We start from the raw sequence: 15,551 nt of genomic DNA on the forward strand, positions 1-15,551 counted from the left end.
GATTATGAGGATGTTGTTGTACAGGATGGTGAGATACCTTGTAGAGATGAGCAGACATTGAGCATTCATGACTTTGCTAAGAAAGAGTACCAGGCACAGTTAGATGCTTCATCACATGAGGTTGAGGCTGGTAGTACTTCACATGATTTGTCCAGCCAGCTGAAGGTGAACAAAGATAGTATTGTGACTTCATTATCTCATCATGACAAGTATGTGGAGTTAGTTGGTATTGGTCATATTACTTAGGTGAGGAGTTTTCTTGAGTTACCAGTTGATTCTAGTTTATGGATATGGACTCGAGATTGTTATATTGGCATTTGGGATTTAGTTGACTGGAGATCTTTAACACTTTTTGGTAGCAGTGTTTGTTTGGGTGCTATCATGGATTTGATTAGCAAATTACATGGTGTTGTCTTTTCTTGTGCCAGTATCTTGTTTGATGTTGGTATTAGTTTTTATACACCAATGTTGGGCTTTGTTCATATATCCAGTCGACCATATTTGCTGGAATGTGTTGATGATATTTCATATTTGGCAGTGTGTATAGATGAGTCCCAAGATCATATTGGCATTGATGACATCCAGGAGGATGTAGTGGGCAGTTTTGAAGACTTAGTTTCCTTGGGTACAGAGGAGTTGGACAGCAATGCTAATGTTTTTGATACTCTGTATGTTGATATGAGCTTTAGATTTGATTCACAGGATATGGATGGTAATACTCTAGAGACTAGTAACTTTGAGGAAACTCCTTCAGATAGTGCATCAGAGGAGATTTGTAGGAGACAGTCAAGCCAGTGCCATCATGTGTCTAATCAGTTGAGAGTTAGTGACCAAGACATTGCTATCACTTACCAACATTTCGATGTTGCTCGTCAGTTGTTAGCAGTTTATGGATGGGGTTCTCCTACTAGTGATGAGCAGGGAGGAAGTTATCTTTCCTTGATAGAGATCCACTCTTTATGGGAGGCTATTCGTATTTTGAGACAAAATTATATGCAGTTGGTAGCCGATAGAGATTATCTTATGGAGTGGGGTAGTATAGCATATGATGCATTGTTGGCCAAGGAAGATGAGGTGAGTGAGCTTACTGAGCCACTTGAGGAGACTTCTGAGATTCTTGAGAGTACACAGTTGGCTCTCAAGGAGTCACAGTTTCATTTGGCTAAGGTGACCATGGAGTTAGAGCGACTACAGTCTTTACCTAATTCTATACAGTCACAAGCTGTGGTGTTTGGTGATCCGAGGATGTCCATGGCCGAGATTGTTAGAGATAGTGGAGATGGGGATGCATCCATCTTTGATACTAACATTGGCATATCAGGTTCATTCCCACTAGAGTCAGGTTCAATTGAGTTGGGTGCTGTAGCAGATTTTTGTGGTGTGCTTAACATGGTGGTGACCTCTAGTACTAATGGCATGAAGACTAGAGATGTTGTATCAAAGACCATGTGTGACGTTGGTGAGCTGATAGTTGGCATGGTTCCTACTAGTAATACTACTCCCTTCGCAATGTCTTCAGAGGTAGTAGTCAGTTCCAACTTGGTTAATGATCGATTGCAATTAGTTACATCTGGATTGCAGTCTAAGCCACTGACTGAGATTGGTGCATTCTATCGGCATTACACTATGAGGTATGCTCATCTATCTACCTTTGATGACCATGTTGATGAGATGATGATACAGAGATGTACTTTGGTTCCTAGTGCTTATCATCAATTATGGGATAGTTTGATGCCTCGGGATGAGAGTTGTGATGGGCATGACATGGTGATAGGTCCTGCAATTGACAGGTTGATAATACATTACTTAGAGCAGGAGTTTTGGAGTGATGCTTTAGAAGGTGTTGTTATTGATTCTACTCCTTTGGCTATGACATCTCTTGACTTAGCTAGTGATCAGTCACAGTGGGTTGTATCACTTCTTCATGGTGAGCTGTTGACTGAGGTTGGTTTTTTTTATCAACATTATATTGCAGGGTATGTACATCAGTTAGCATTTGATCCTTGTGCTGAGGAGTTGATGGTAGACAAATTTGGTTTGGATTCCATTTCTTACTCTTTATCTTGTAATGTCTTTTCACCATCGGCAGTGTATGGGAGTTATAGTTATGAGATAGTGGTCGATGATTTGTAGAGTTGTGTTGACTGCAGGAGTTGTACAGTGTGTGGATTCTCCATACTTGGTACAGTTTCATTCGAGAGGGTTCACCATTGTTGCAGAGTTGGATTGTACATTCCATATAGGCCAGGGGGATGCGTTGATGGTATTTATTGTGTTGGTAGTTTGATTTGTCCACTTTACTTGGGTTCTGATGTTCTAAGAGTTTGTGACTCATGGGTTTTTGATTGTGGTAGTGGTGATTTCGGATTTTGGTTGAGCTATAATTGTCAATTTGATTATGGATTCCTCTTGGTCATATTGCAAAGGATATTGCAGGAGCCTATGTTAATTGGTAGTAGTATAGTTCATGACTACATTTGGGATCCAGGTGGATTGATTGGTTTATTGTTTAGCCATTTCTTTAGGACAAGCAATGATTGGGAGGGGAGGACTTGTCATGTCCCCTTTTCAAATAATTAAAAAAGAAAATCTTTGCTAAGGCAGGCAGGCCCAAGAAAGTGAAGTTTCTGAAAAAGGGAGTTAATCTTTGGAAATCGTTGGACTAATAAATTAAAATTATTATTAAAATAAGTTTCATTAATCTCTCTTGGACGTGAGTTACAGTTATGAACTCTTTTAAGGGGTTTGGAGGCATTTTGGGCTCATTCCAGAACTTGATTTTTGCTCATTCTTTGTTATTCTTCAGAGGCTGCCAAACCTGTGGAGAAGGAGACCCAAGAACAGGAGTTTGCAGGTTTCCAGGGAGACCCAAGAATGGGAGTTTTTAGGTTTTTAGGAAGGCTAAGGACGTGATTTTGAAGCCATTCCATGTGCATGCTCATACAGAGTTTGCCTTTGTGCTGAACAATGTAGATTTGTGGGTTTTTGGGTGTGGTTTTTTGCATGAGTTTGGTGTTTTCAGTTGAGCATTTCATATCAGTTTTGGTTGCTGCTGTATTTGAGACTTTAAGATGTTAAAATAGAGCTGAATATATGTATTGGGACATGATTAAACTTCTGAGATAGTTTATTAGTGTTTTTGTGGTGTTTCCGAGCATTTTTGTGTTAATTTCGGGAGCCCGATGAGCATAGTTTTTGTCCTACATTTGTGAGCTGTTTTGTAAAGGCTATATAGATCTAGAAATGACATTTTATAGGCTGTTATGCTGCTCAAATTTCTGTAAAAATTTCTACTTTCAGATTTATTAATAACAGGTGAAGCTGTGAAGCTTTTTGGTACTATTTTCGACATACCCGATTTGGGGTTTCTTAAGAAATTTGGTGGATCTTTGTGATATCAGTTGTTTGATCTTAAAGATCTAATTAAATGTTGGAAATATCATATAAAATCAGAAAAGGGACATTTCAACTTACCCCATACTTGCATGTGTATGGTGTACGTGTTTTCTTATTGTATGGCATTTTTGATGTGGTTAAAGAAGGGAGTCGTAGTCACCTTCTTAGTCGGGATCTACACGATGCATCACTTCCTGTCATTGTCTGTTTAGCTTAGCATTATATATTGTATGTACATGCATGATTTTTTTGAAAGTTTCAGGTACCAGGTATCGACTTCCCTGAATTTCCAGGATGAGCGTACCCTTTTATACTATCTCAATGATAAGAGAAGGGAGATAAATTCTCAAGTCCAAATCTCAAACCTAAAAACCATTTGTCCTAGTGAGTTAGGACAAGTATCAAAGTTGAATACCCATCGAATGTGTCGGATGACATATTTCGTGATTTTTAACCCTTTAGATTTATTTTGTATGATTTGTTCTATGACAAGTTTTCATATTTTGTCTTGGAGGTCTATGGTGAATTTTCCATTAATTAAGTCTTAACAAATAGATTTAATTAATATATTATTTATTTGAGAAAATTAATAAAATACCATGATCTTTGATATTTTGATTGTAATGTGAATTATTGGGGAAAAGGAATTAAATGAAAGAAAACTAGAAATTAAAATTAATAATAATTATAAAATAATAATAAAGTAATAAATAAAATAATAATAATAAAATTTATAAAAGATTAAAATGAAAGTTATAAAATTTAAATAGAAATTATTGGAGTTATAAGCTTGCATGGGAATTAACATGTGTCAACAACACGGGGGTTAGTGGATCAATTAAGCACAAGGTGTCTACAATTCTATGACTCATCAAAAAGAATTGGAAAAGACTCATGCTTAGTTGGTGACCGAGTATGAACGTAAGTTTTATGAGCTTATGTCCTTTTTAGGGAACAGTGGTTGAGACCACAGGTGCTGTTCGAGGTATATCTCTTTCAGTATTGTTTGATTCAAGAGCTACAGATTCATTTATTTCACCATCTATAGTTTCTAAGTGTAAGCTGGATGCAGTGAAGCAAGATCATGGTTGGCAAGTGGAACTAGCCTCAGGGATTAAGGCCTCTGCAAATTCTGTAGTTCATAAGTGTGGGATTAGCTTAGGGAGCTTTGATACGGCAGTGGATCTTTGAGTCATACCCCTTGGTTTCTATGATATGATTCTAGGCATGGACTGGCTTGGATCTCATAGAGCTAGTATAGATTGTAGGAAGAAGATTATTTTGTGCCAAGATGACCAAGGGAATGATGTGAGGATAGTTGGGATACCGAGGCCTATATCTCTGCGGATGATTTCTGCTATGCAATTGAAGCAAATTTTCTGTAAGGGATGTCAGATATTTTCTATTATGGTAAATGATCTTGATGAGGAAGATCCTATGAGGAAGACTTTAGATCACCCAATTTTAGAGGAGTACATAGATGTCTTTCCAAGTGAGATTCCAGGCATGCCTCCATAGAGGGAAATTGATTTTAGCATTGATCTAAATCTTGGAGCGGAGCCTATCTCTAAAGCCCCTTATCATATGACTACTTAGGAACTGGGTGAGCTACGTCTTCAGCTAGAGGAACTTCTGGCCAAAGGGAGCATTCGACCTAGTATATCACCATGGGGAGCTCCACTACTCTTTGTGAAGAAGAAAGATGGTTCTTTGTGCCTTTGTATTGACTACAGACAGTTGAACAAGGTGACTATTAAGAACAGGTATCCTTTGCCTAGGATTGATGACTTATTTAATCAGATCAAGGGAGCTATAGTATTCTTCAAGATTGACCTTAAGTCAAGATACCACCAGCTTCGTATTAAGAAAGTAGATATTCACAAAATCACTTTTTGAATGCGCTATGGGCATTATGAGTTCACAGTGGTACCTTTTGGGTTGACTAATGCTCCATCAATGTTCATGAGTTTGATGAATGGTGTTTTTTGATCATATCTTGACAGGTTTGTTCTCATGTTTTTTTGATGACATATTGATATTTTCTAAGACTTAGAAGGAGCATGAGGAACACCTGCGGTTGGTATTGCAGTGTTTGAGAGGCAATCAGCTTTATGCCAATGCCACTAAGTGTGAATTCTTCAAATCGGAGATTTAGTATTTAGGGAATGTTATCTCAGGTGATGATATTTTAGTGGATCTTGCAAAGATTTAGGTGATAATATATTGGCCTACCTCGACTAATGTGTCAGAGATTCATAGTTTCATGGGTTTAGCTAGTTATTATCACAGATTTGTCCAGAACTTCTCTAGGATAGCACATCCTATCACTTTTCTTTAGAGGAAAGGTAAGAAGTTTGTGTGGATAGATAAATGTGAGGAAGCATTTCAGAGGCTCAAGGAGCTTTTGACTAGTGCACCAATTTTAGCTGTACCTGATCCAAAAGGTGATTTCATGGTGTGTACAGATGCTTCTCTTGAAGGAATTGGAGCAGTGTTGATGCAAAATGGATGGGTGATTGCGTATGAATCATGCAAGCTCAAGGATCATGAGTTAAATTACACTACACATGATCTTGAGTTAGTAGTAGTAGTTCATGCTTTGAAAATGTGGAGACATTTCTTGTTGGGGCACAGATTTGAGCTACATAGTGATCATCGTAGTCTTCAGTACATTTTTACTTAGCCTAATTTGAATGCTCGCCAGAGATGATGGATGGAATTTTTATGCGAGTATGATTTTGAGGTTAAGTACATTCAGGGTAAGGAGAATGTGGTGGCAGATGCTTTGAGTCACATGAGACATGTGGTAACATCGATGACTCTTAGTGTGGATTCGAGGAGTCAGATTCTTCAGGCACTTCCTATGGATTCCTGGTATTAGGAAGTGTGCAGAGAGATAGATTCAGGAAGATCTTTGGGAGGTAAGTTTGCCGGTTACATTCGAGAATCAGATGGTCTTTTGAGACATTTGGGGAGGATTTATGTGCCATTATTGGATGAGCTTCGCACCTTGATTCTGGCAGAAGCCCATCATACACCTTACTCAGCACATCCAGGTGTCAAGAAGATGCATGTTGATTTGAAACATTTGTTCTTTTGGTCCAAGATGAAGCAAGATATTGCTAATTTTGTGGCTAGGTGTCTTGAGTGTCAAAGAGTCAAGGTAGAACACCAACACCCGGTAGGACTATTGCAGCCTAATCTCATTCCTTCTTGGAAATGGGATATCATCTCCATGGATTTTATAGTAGGATTACCTATGACAATTCGACGTCATGATGCTATCATGGTTACCATTGATCAGTTAACTAAGGTGGCACATTTTTCATCGATTAGGTCTTCCTACATAGCAGCTTCTGTAGCGAATGTCTTCATGCGTGACATTGTGAGGTTACATGGTATTCCTAGAAAGATCATTTCTGACAGGGATCCTATATTCACATCTACATTTTGGACATCGCTGTAGCATGAGCTTGGAGCACAGCTAAACTTCAGTTCAGCATATCATCCAAAGACTAATGGTCAGACAGAGAGGGTGAACCAAGTTCTGGAGGATATTTTATGGATGTATGTGATGGATAGGCAGACACATTGGGAGTACTATCTCTACCTAGTGGAGTTTGCTTACAACAATGGGTATCATAGTTCTATTGGCATGGCAACCTTTCAGGCATTATATGGACATCCTTTCCATACACCATTGAGTTGGGACAGCCTCAAGGATCACATTCTATCAGGTCCTGAGATGCTTCGTGATATGGAGCAACAGGTAGTGCGTATCCATGAGCATTTGACTACGACACAAGATAGGCAGAAGAAGTATGCCAATGCTCATAGGATTGATAAGTAGTTTGCTGTGGGTGATAAGGTTTTCTTGAGAGTGCGATCATGAAAGAGTCCAATCCAGTATGGAAAGGGTTCTAAGCTAGCACCTCACTTTGTGGGACCATTCAAGATTTTGGAGAGGATTGGCTCTGTTGCTTACCGTCTTGCTCTATCACCTAGCCTAGCTCGCATTCATGACGTTTTCCATGTTTCAATGCTTAGGCAGTATATTCTTGATATTGTGCATGTTCTTGATTGGAATGCGTTGCAGGTAGAGGATGGATAGCTGGCTTTGGAGCCAGTTCATATTCTAGAGCAGCGGGAGTTGACCCTTAGGGGTCGAACCATCAAGTAGGTAAGGGTCCAATGGGACCCTACTGATGATTCTTCAGCTACTTGGGAGGATGCAACTAGATTGAGGGAGTTATATCCCTATTTGTTTGTACGCTTCCAGGAGTAAGCCTAATCCAAGGGGGGGTGGATGTAGTGCCTACCCTCATTCACATCTTTTCTAGAATTATTGTTGCTATTATTATCAGACTATGTAGACTAGTTGTATGTACATGCATAGTTTTTCTGCAGGTTGTAGGTACCGGGTATCGACTTCCCTAAATTTCCAGGATGAGCATACCCTATTATACTATCTCAATGATAAGAGAAGGGAGATAAATTCTCATGTCCAAATCCCAAACCTAAAAACCATTTGTCCAGTGAGTTAGGAAAAGTATCAAAGTTGAATACCCACCAAATGTGTCAGATGACATATTTCATGATTTTTAACCCTTTAGATTTATTTTGTATGATTTGTTCTATGATGGGTTTTCATATTTTGTCTTGGAGGTCTATGGTGAACTTTCCATTAATTAAGTCTTAACAAATAGATTTAATTAATAAATTATTTATTTGAGAAAATTAATAAAATATCATGATCTTTGATATTTTGATTGTAATGTGAATTATTGGGGAAAAGGAATTAAATGAAAGAAAACTAGAAATTAAAATTAATAATAATTATAAAATAATAAGAAAGTAATAAATAAAATAATAATAATAAAAATTATAAAAGATTAAAATGAAAGTTATAAAATTTAAATAGAAATTTTGGAGTTATAAGCTTGCATGGGAATTAACATGTGTCAACAATATGGGGGTTAGTGCATCAATTAAGCACAACGTGTCTACAATTCTATGACTCATCAAAAAGAATTAGAAAAGACTCATGCTTAGTTGGTGACACCTTTCAGTGGTTTCAAGAAGCATTCCAAAAGTTTCTTGAGAGCTCTTTGTATTCAGGCATTCATAGAAGCTTAGGGGGAGGGTGGAGAGCAATTTGGAGCATTGGAGGACTCAAGAACTCTGATGAAGGGAGCTTGCTCTACGGGTTTTTTAAGGAAGAGTGAATTAGCATTAGAATCCGGGTAGATTCTTGTGATTTTACTTATGCTATTTCCGCATCATGCATTCCTATCTTCATCATGTCTATTTTATGTGTCTAAAACTTCTCTATGATTGAATCTGTAATTTGAAATTGGAATCTAGATATGCTATTTGGTTGAGAAGAAAACAATAGGAAAAACCCTAGATCCAATTAAGGAGAAATAATTAGATATGAATCGGATTTGGGTTCAAATTTATATTAAATTAGAAAGACAAGATTTGGAATTAAAATAGAAATTTTATGGTGAAAATTTGAATGATTAGATGTAATCTTTCTATCAATTATATTTTTGGATGCGTATGAATAAAGCTTTTTATGGTTAAATTTAGAGAACAATTATTTTTAAGAGGAAATTTTTAATTCATCACAAACTGCCCTGTCACTGCCCCTTGGATAGACCCAAAATCAGTCATTCATAACTTTTTATTGTGATCGAATTTATTTGATTTCTCTAGTTAGAATTGGCGCGACTTGGCCCTCTCCAACATATTTCAATTTCAGCCTAATCCAACAGTTCATTAGGGAGATATGGCTGTCGCACTGAGACTATTTTATTCAAGGACAAATATTTCTCCATTTCCCATAACCAAGAGTTCTTTATGCTAAAACTTCACAAGAAAAAAATAATATACCAAAGCATGGAATGGATTAAAGATATTATTGCAATCTTCCCTTATTAGAATCTTATTAATATGCATTAGTTTGATATGGTTTATTATCTAATCTAATTAAATCAAATTTAATTAAGATTAGTTAATAGTAGAAGAAGTGTAATTAATTATTAGTCACTCTAAGTAAATGGATTTTTATATGGTTTATTATCTAATCTAATTAAATCAGAGAAACTTAGCAAAACCAAAACATGTGTTTGCATCGTGTATTCTATATGCTTCTTGTCTTGGGTTTTGGGTTAACTAGTGTTGACCAGTCCTGGGTTGTTACCAGAGGCTCGGGGGTTATGAGATGTGTTGGCATGTTGATCTTATTTGGTCTCAATCTTTATAAGCCCAACCATGGTAATGTGATTGTATGCTCTATGAAATTTTTGTATTTACTATTTGTATTTGTTCATCAGTCTTCATGTGTGAAGCTGAGATGTATGTGTATGAGACACTTGAGCTAATCATTTTTGAGTTATCGATTAGTTATGCTTGGTTATTTTCTAGTCGCCATGATGAGACTGAGATGTGGATTTATTCTTGATGATGTCATGTTGTGACATGTTTGACTCAACCATTTCTAGAGTCTTCGATCAGTATGATTGAGATATATATTTTGGTTATTGAGAACCATTGGATACTTTGATTATCAATGATACTTCAGTTGCCAATAGAGAGTTGCTAAGTTCATGTTTTTCTATGGATGTTTGCTCATGGAGATTTGATGCTTTTATGCATATTTGATGATTTTATGGATTATCTTTTGTGATTTTGAGATTTATGAGTCCATGAGCATTAGGGTAGGATATCTGCATGTAGTGACAGGAAGTGGCTTGCAATGGAGGCCGGGGCCCTAAGAGGCTACCAGGGTAACTCATTGTAAGTTGGATTAATAAGTGATAACATTCACACCTAATACTAACAAAATGAACCTAAAAAGATAAGTGTTTTGTTCTCGCCCATGCCTTGAGTGCTTGTACAGGCTAGGATGGGAGTAGTGAGATGCATGGTTCTGACCTTGCATTCCGTAGTATGCCTTGTCAGTATGAGAGGATACTAGTGGCCACATGAAATTAGTATGGACCCATGGAGTTTAGCTAACTGCCAGGGTAACTTGTACATGATAATTGCGATGACACTTTCCTACTTGCATAGTAGGTTCCTACATGTCATTGTGTGCCTCTGGGAAGTAGATGTCAGTTTCGTGATTGGAACCTTTAAGTTAGTATACTTTTAGGATTCCTGGACTATAGAGATTTGTGCTACGTGTTATGGATAGCCTATTTGGGACTTGAGATTATCTCCTCAGCACGGTGGGAGTGGACCACTTAGGTACCACGCGGTCAGGTGGTAGTGTATTTTCCACTCTTATCATTTGAGATTCATCGAGACATCGTGGCTGATGCATCCTTCGTGATGGTGGGTATGTATCCTTTCATTGATGATTAGCATATGTTAGATGATGTTATCTTATGCTTATATTTGCATGTTAGATTACTTTCTACATATGATGTTGTATATGTTAGGAGTGACATTCCTACTATGTTAATACCGATGATCCCTTCGGTGATTTGGGATGTTACGCATGGAGGGATGGCTAGGGCCCACAATGGTCTAATGATGCTATTAATGGTTGGGAGGAAATGTGCACTTAGTTTATTTTTTTTGATCTTTATGATGGATGTATATGTCTTCTATGATGATGTATCATGTGATTGTCATTGATGTATCATGGATTAGAATAGGATGATGTACCTTATTTCACATATGTATATTCTTTTAAGCCTTCATACCCTATGACATGTACAGTGGATGATTGAGCATTTGTAAATATAATGTATGAACATTGGGCTTATCATTATTATTTCATGTGGTTGTTGTACTAGATGGATTCATGTATGTAATTCAATGTTAAGGGATCTTAAAGAATGTAATCTATTATGTATGTTATGTTTACTTTTCAGATGGACATTGCTATTGCTTCTGTTATTGTGAATAAGTTATGTATGGTATTTACTTTCATGTAATAAAAAAAAAAATGTTACCAAACTTAGTGAAATTCTAGGTTAATTCTTTGGATCCCTTAGCGGGGCATTACACAGCCAAATATATCTTTGACAATTATTTTGGGCATTTTGTGTAGCCCAACTTTGAAAGGCCATAACTCATGAATTGGTTCTCTAATTGGCTATTATAACCACTTTTTAGAAATGTTAGATCTTGATCTATAGGCTTGGAATTGTGCAAGAGCCCTTCCATTGAGTTTTTGGACCTCATCCAAGCACTCTAATGCCTCTAACCATGAGCCTGAAGATTTTTCTAAAAAAAAATCCCCTGAAAATTTACAATAACTACTCTGATACTTAAGCTAGAGCAATGAGAGTTTTATGGTAGGCTTACAACTGTAAAATGAACCTTCCTTTAGAAAATGAGAAACAATCTAAGCTCGTATGAAAAACTTAGTAAAAATAGCAAATTTCCATAAATCGTAACCACCCTATCTACTAGTCCTTATTAGAATATAAAAGAATAAAAGTAAAATATTTTTGGGTGATGCAAGATTGTTCTTACAACTAGGATGCTCTTTTATCAAAGATAGGAGTAGAATTTAAAAAGTGCACCCCTAATTCAAGACCTTCTAATCTAGATCAAATAGAAAAAGAAGGTGTTGAAGTTTCTTTACAAACTAAGTGAGACCAAAAATTCAAAAACTTAACCTTGAGATGTGAAGTAAATTAAAGCCTTGTTGACTACACTAGCTATGCACGCTTTGATTAGGTTCCTCTTCTTCCACACACACTTTTCACTCATCATATCATAGATTTATGTCTTCATATAGGTTCTCATCCCACTTTGGCACTTTGTAGATTTTTCATCTTTAGGTCATGTACTTCAAAAATCTAACCCCATCCAAATCAAACATCACAGATCAAAATATCCTATATCATCTCAATAATACTTAAGTGTTTGGTGTTAATTTGATGTTGTTTATCCTACATCCTTCATTCATCACACTATATTAGTTATCTCTCAAAAAAAGCATTGTTTAGGGCAATCTATCTTGTCATGTGTGTCCCTCATCACGTTGAGAAAAATGTTGGGCTCCATACTTGATTATCATTTGTCTTCTAAAAGGTCACAAGACTACCTTAGGGTTGACATCACCATCATATCTTGAGCTCACACAAAGTCAAAACATCCTATCTTTAACTTTGACATCACATCACTCATCTTTAGACTTCCTAGATATCATAGAATTAGAAACTAGAGTCATCCCTGCACATCTATTATATGTGTTTTTGCATCACAGAAAATCCCTCCATCATAGAACTATATCCTTAAGAACATTTATAAAAAGCATCCACCCACATCTACTTGCACTCATTATCCCAAAAAAATCTTGCATTACATCCTTAGGAATATCAACCTTTCATGCCACCTACCACATGACTCGCTAAGAACAAAAGGAACAAGAAAGACATGGATCCTAATCTTATTGATAGTTCAGCTAGTACACAATCATATCCACTAGTGTCTTTAATCACACAAGACCCACCACCATAAGATCTGGAAAACTAGTTCTCCTCCCTAGATATAGATGTGTTTATGAACCAACTAGGGCATGTGACTATTATTAACACCATCATAGATTGGAAAAAGGAAACCATTATGGAAAATTTCCTAAGGGATAATGTCAGTGTCTCTAGTTTTGGAAGACCACCATCTCTAGATATATTTATTCCTTCTCATCCCTTATTTTGTAGATTTCCACCACTCATTGTTTCATCTAATCCAAATGATCCCTTTTTCACACCACAAGGAAGATATTAAATGATGCAACAAGAACCTATGGACCCCAATATCTCATCAACCCAACTTGGTGCTTCTTTCACACAAAATATTCAAACCATAATCATGAAATGATTTCTCCATACAATACCCTAACAACCTACCATCTCACAAACCATATATGCACCCACTTCCAACATTGTTTCTACCAATACTTTATAGTCTATTTTCATTCCCTTCAATATATCAAAGACCTTCCACCTCCTAAATTATTGCTTCCACTTCAAAGATACCCACTAGTGGTGCATCTGGCACATTTTAGCTAAATGTCCAATTAAAATCACAATCCACTATAGGGATTCTGCCAACAAGACCTACCAATCCACCCTTCATCACCTCTAATCCCTTTGCATCAATGCCAAATACCACAACTCCATTCCCAGTTGGTCCTTGGGGTTTTAGACAAACACAAGGGTCTACCAAAGCTTCCCATTTGGTACTCCTTTTATGCCAACTTCCCAAACATATCATATCCTACTACCACCAATCAATCCATTAGCATCCATTACTAACCACTTTTCTATGCCAACTTTATGAAGTAGCCAAACAATCCCATAGCTACAACCACCAAAAATATGGGTAATTCCCTATACCAATTATTTAGCATCCATCAGCATCTAGTTACCTTCTCAAGTAGGAGCGCAACCAACATATGTTGGGAAAAATATACCATCTCAAATCTCAGCACCAATATTTCCACCACCACTTCAAAAACAACAACCACAACAATAATATTTCCAAGCACCAATGAATAATTATCTATCTAGGTAGTAATCCTATATCTAGGTAGTAATCCTATATCTATCCACCCTAGTAGTAGTCCACCAAACAGATGCAACAATATGTCCAAAAACTACCCCAGCAACCAATATATCTCATCCAAATTGACATTCAATCCACACCTCATCCACTACAATACACTCAACAAAACCATCCATATTCACTTTCCCAATCTAAAACATGCCTTGTACCAGGGGTATTAGGGTTGGGGGCACTAGCATCAACACCTATCAACTATGAGTGGGAAGAGATGAAAAATGCTCTATAGGTATTGAAAGATGGAACAAAATTCAAGACTTTAAAATTTTGAATAGTCTACCCATATCTATTTCATTGAGAAATAACATTGACACCATTTCCTAAACATTTTGAGGCCCCTAAGTTTGATAAATTTAGAGAAAAAGGAGACCCCATCACACATTTCAAGGAATTTTTTATGCACTTTACAATGATGTGTTTCTTATGCTCCTATTTCTTAAAAGCTTAGTAGGGACATCTCTTGAATAGTTCCATCAGATATTCTAAACTATTAGAATCTTTTGTAGCCAAATACACTCACCTAGTTGAGACAAAGTTAGTCATAGTTGATTTAGTTCATGCCAAACAAAAAGGAAGAGAAATCCTTGCTGATTACTTGCAAAGATGGAAAATTTTCACAAAATATACCTCTTGTACTATCCCAGAGCATCATCTTGTTAAAATGTTCATTAAAAATGCCCTCTTGTACTATTGTAGTCTTGCACACTACATGGTCATGAATTATCTTCAAACATACAAGGATATCAAAGATAAGGGAATGGGCCTTGAACAAGGACTTATCAAATATGGTGTCATTAGAATTTACAAAGATAATACCCAAGAATGAGGATAATAAAATGATAGACCATGATATTGGAACCAAAAAAAAAAAGCATAGTTATCAACGAAGCCACAAACACTCAACACATTGATGTAGTTGGAGTAGCCTCTGACACACCAAATACATTTTATCAACAATAATCATATCAACAAACACATCTATCCTATTAACACAGTACATATCAACAATCCTATCAACAACCTCAACTACAAAATAATCAACACACTACATAAACACCCAAACCTTAGAATCAAACAAATGCCACCACAATCTCAGTTGGACAAAGGCCATGCTTCCAAAGGAAACCCTGAGTATACACTTCTTTAGGTGAACCCTTTGATGTTATTTTTGAAAAATTGGCCAAGGAAAATCTTATTCAACATAGAATACAATCAATCAAGGGTATCCTGGCATAAAGAAAATGAGTTCTAAAAAATTCATTGGATAAAGGGGCATCCCACTCTTAAGTGCATGCAGCTAAAAGACTATGTTTAAGATCTCATAAATCAAAAAGAAATCATAATAGGGGAACAAGCCTCTCTAAATATAGGATTATTGATATGTCAAAATACATTTTCCCCACACAACAAGCATACAAGAAAAGCTCCTACAAACAATCCTACCACCAAATTATCAAACAATATCCAAACTGGAGAGGGTGATAACTACAATAAAAATCATAGAATTATACATCAATGTACCTAGACTATGGAAATTTGATCGGATGTATCTCTTAGATAAAACC

This window comes from Cupressus sempervirens, chromosome 1, assembly GCF_028749045.1.
Source record: "Cupressus sempervirens isolate cs-2001-9-10 chromosome 1, ASM2874904v1, whole genome shotgun sequence".
Taxonomy (NCBI): domain Eukaryota; kingdom Viridiplantae; phylum Streptophyta; class Pinopsida; order Cupressales; family Cupressaceae; genus Cupressus; species Cupressus sempervirens.